Source organism: Sebastes fasciatus, unplaced genomic scaffold, assembly GCF_043250625.1.
Source record: "Sebastes fasciatus isolate fSebFas1 unplaced genomic scaffold, fSebFas1.pri Scaffold_27, whole genome shotgun sequence".
Taxonomy (NCBI): Eukaryota; Metazoa; Chordata; class Actinopteri; order Perciformes; family Sebastidae; genus Sebastes; species Sebastes fasciatus.
In genome coordinates, this window is record NW_027428184.1 from 130040 (window position 1) to 133168 (window position 3129).

Consider the following 3129-nt stretch of genomic DNA (forward strand, 5'->3'; position numbering starts at 1 on the left):
AGTTTAACATCAGGAAATTGCAGGTCATCCAGGTTTTTATGTCCTTAAGGCATGCTTGAAGTTTAGTTAACTGGTTTGTTTCGTCTGGCTTGATTGATAGATATAATTGGGTATCATCTGCATAACAATGAAAGTTTATGGAGTGTTTTCTAATAACATTGCCTAAGGGAAGCATATATAAGGTAAATAGAATTGGTCCAAGTACAGAACCCTGTGGAACTCCGTGACTAACTTTGGCGTGCATGGAGGACTCATCGTTGATATGTACAAACTGAGATCGATCTGATAAATAGGACTTAAACCAACTTAGTGCAGTTCCTTTAATGGCAATTAAATGTTCCAGTCTTTGTAATAGGATGTCATGGTCAATGGTGTCGAAAGCAGCACTGAGATCTAGCAAGACAAGTACAGAGACAAGTCCTTTGTCCGATGCCATTAGAAGGTCATTTGTAATTTTCACTAGTGCTGTCTCTGTGCTATGGTGCACTCTAAATCCATCCATCCATCTCTCTATCTCTCTATCCATCCATCCATCCATCCATCCATCCATCCATCCATCCATCTCTCTATCTCTCTATCTATCCATCTCTCTAAAATGACCTCCGTTGTGCGTTTTCTTCGCCTTCATTTGCATGATCAGACGTCGCCATGGCAACAGTGTCTGTGGTGGAGCAGCAGATGAGAGAGAGGGAGGACCAGAGATAGGAACTCCCAGACAGAGGTCTCACTCTGCAGCGCTGAGCTGAACATATCTGTGTGTGTGTGTGTGTGTGTGTGGTCCTCACAGCGTGACCTCTGACCTCTCTGTACTCTCTGTATTCAGACTCATCCCACTCAGACGGCCTTCCTCTCCAGCGTCGACCTCCACACTCACTGTTCCTACCAGCTGATGCTGCCGGAGGCCGTCGCCATTGTCTGCGCTCCCAAACACAACGAGTAGGTCCAACACAAGCACACACACACACACACACACACACACACACACACACAAAGGGGTCCCTTGACCTCTGACCTCTGACCTCCAGATCAGTGAATGTGTTTGAGGGCTTTTGTGTAAAAAAGAGCCGACAGGACGAAGCTGCAGCAGCAGACAGTCAGTCCAGATGAAGCTGCAGCAGCAGACAGTCAGTCCAGATGAAGCTGCAGCAGCAGACAGTCAGTCCAGATGAAGCTGCAGCAGCAGACAGTCAGTCCAGATGATGCTGCAGCAGCAGACAGTCCAGATGATGCTGCAGCAGCAGACAGTCCAGATGAAGCTGCAGCAGCAGACAGTCAGTCCAGATGAAGCTGCAGCAGCAGACAGTCAGTCCAGATGATGCTGCAGCAGCAGACAGTCCAGATGATGCTGCAGCAGCAGACAGTCCAGATGATGCTGCAGCAGCAGACAGTCCAGATGATGCTGCAGCAGCAGACAGTCAGTCCAGATGAAGCTGCAGCAGCAGACAGTCAGTCCAGATGAAGCTGCAGCAGCAGACAGTCCAGATGATGCTGCAGCAGCAGACAGTCAGTCCAGATGATGCTGCAGCAGCAGACAGTCAGTCCAGATGAAGCCACAGCTCACTAAACCTTTCTGACAATATCTGTTATTGATCTGTGTTGTTCATTGATTTACAATAATTAATATATACAGACATTTACATAAAGCAGCATGTTGGTCCACTCCCATGTTGATTAGAGTATTGAATATTTGACTAATCTCCTTTAAGGTTCATTATGAAGAGATAATAATGTGATATTAAATATTAGAATGAACTGACTGATGTTAGAACGTCTTCACTGTGTGAACCTCCTGAATGTCTCTGAGTGACCTGAGGACACAGCAGATCACTGATGATTGGACAGATGTCCCCAGTGAGAGACGTGTTAACCCCCCCCTCCTGTCTCAGTACCGGTGTGTTCAGGCTCAGCTGTTCGGGGATGTCGGAGGTTTCTGGCTGCAGACTCAAAGGTTTCCATCCTCACTCCAAGGAGCCGCCTCTCTTCAGCGTGAGACACTCTGTCCTTTCTCCTCATTGTGTTCCTGCTGCATCAATAAGTATTAATAAACAGAAACTCGACATAATCATATCATACAGACTTTTTTGGGGACATTTTTCAGACTTTTTTGGACATTTTTTGGATTTTTTTCAGAAAAATGTCAGAGTGCAGCATCGACGCAGAGCTGCACCCCGTGAGTTGACTCATGCAGGTTACCTCTGATTCTCTTATTCTCTCTCTCTCTCTCTCTCTCTCTCTCTCTCTCTCTCTCTCTCTCTCTCTCTCTCTCTCTCTCTCTCTCTCTCTCTCTCTCCTCTCTCTCTCTCTCTCTCTCTCTCTCTCTCTCTCTCTCTCTCTCTCTCTCTCTCGCTCTCTCTCTCAGGTGTGTAAACATGTGGTGGTTCGGGACTCAAAGATCAGCCTGCTGGACCTCAGGTGACCCCAGATGACATCCAGTGACCTCAGGTGACCCCAGGTGACCTCCAGTGACCTCTGGAGATGACCCCAGATGACCTCCGGTGACCCCAGGAGTTTCCGTCTGTCATGCCGCGTGTCTCCGACCTCTGGAGAGGAGACGGTGAATCTCTGAGACTGTCAGACTGTCAGAGACTTTCTGGACGTTTTCATTCACCGTTCACTTTTCTGAAGTTTATTTGTTGAACTTTGTTGATTGAAATGTTTCTGTTCCGGCTCTATGTTCTGCTGGTTCTGGTTCTGGTTCTGTGTGGATCAGAATTTAAATGAAGATGAGATGTGAAGTTAGTGTGACAGAGTGCCTTCTTCTTCTTCTTCTTCTTCTTCAACCAACAACACGGTGAAGTTATTCTGCAGCTGCTCATCACAGACTCCATGTTGGTGTCATGGCGCCGCCAGTCTATCACTAAATCAACAGAACGGCGCTCTGGTCTCTGTCTGATGGTCTGATGCTCTCTCTGGTCTCAGTCTGACGGTCTGATGCTCTCTCTGGTCTCTGTCTGACGGTCTGATGCTCTCTCTGGTCTCAGTCTGACGGTCTGATGCTCTCTCTGGTCTCTGTCTGATGGTCTGATGCTCTCTCTGGTCTCAGTCTGACGGTCTGATGCTCTCTCTGGTCTCAGTCTGACGGTCTGATGCTCTCTCTGGTCTCAGTCTGACGGTCTGATGCTCTCTCTG

At 47.7% G+C, this 3129-nt stretch overlaps 1 long non-coding RNA gene across 2 annotated transcripts; it reads left to right on the top strand.

Annotated features, from left to right (window-relative positions):
- The first annotated feature begins 445 nt into the window (after positions 1-445).
- On the top strand, positions 446-3129 carry LOC141763703 (uncharacterized). Of its 2 annotated transcripts, XR_012593127.1 has the most exons (4): positions 446-721; positions 824-936; positions 1887-1986; positions 2360-3129. It is a non-coding gene; the product is annotated as an uncharacterized LOC141763703 (long non-coding RNA). The 2 variants fall into 2 exon arrangements; XR_012593126.1 differs by lacking the exon at positions 446-721 and having other exon boundaries at positions 756-936.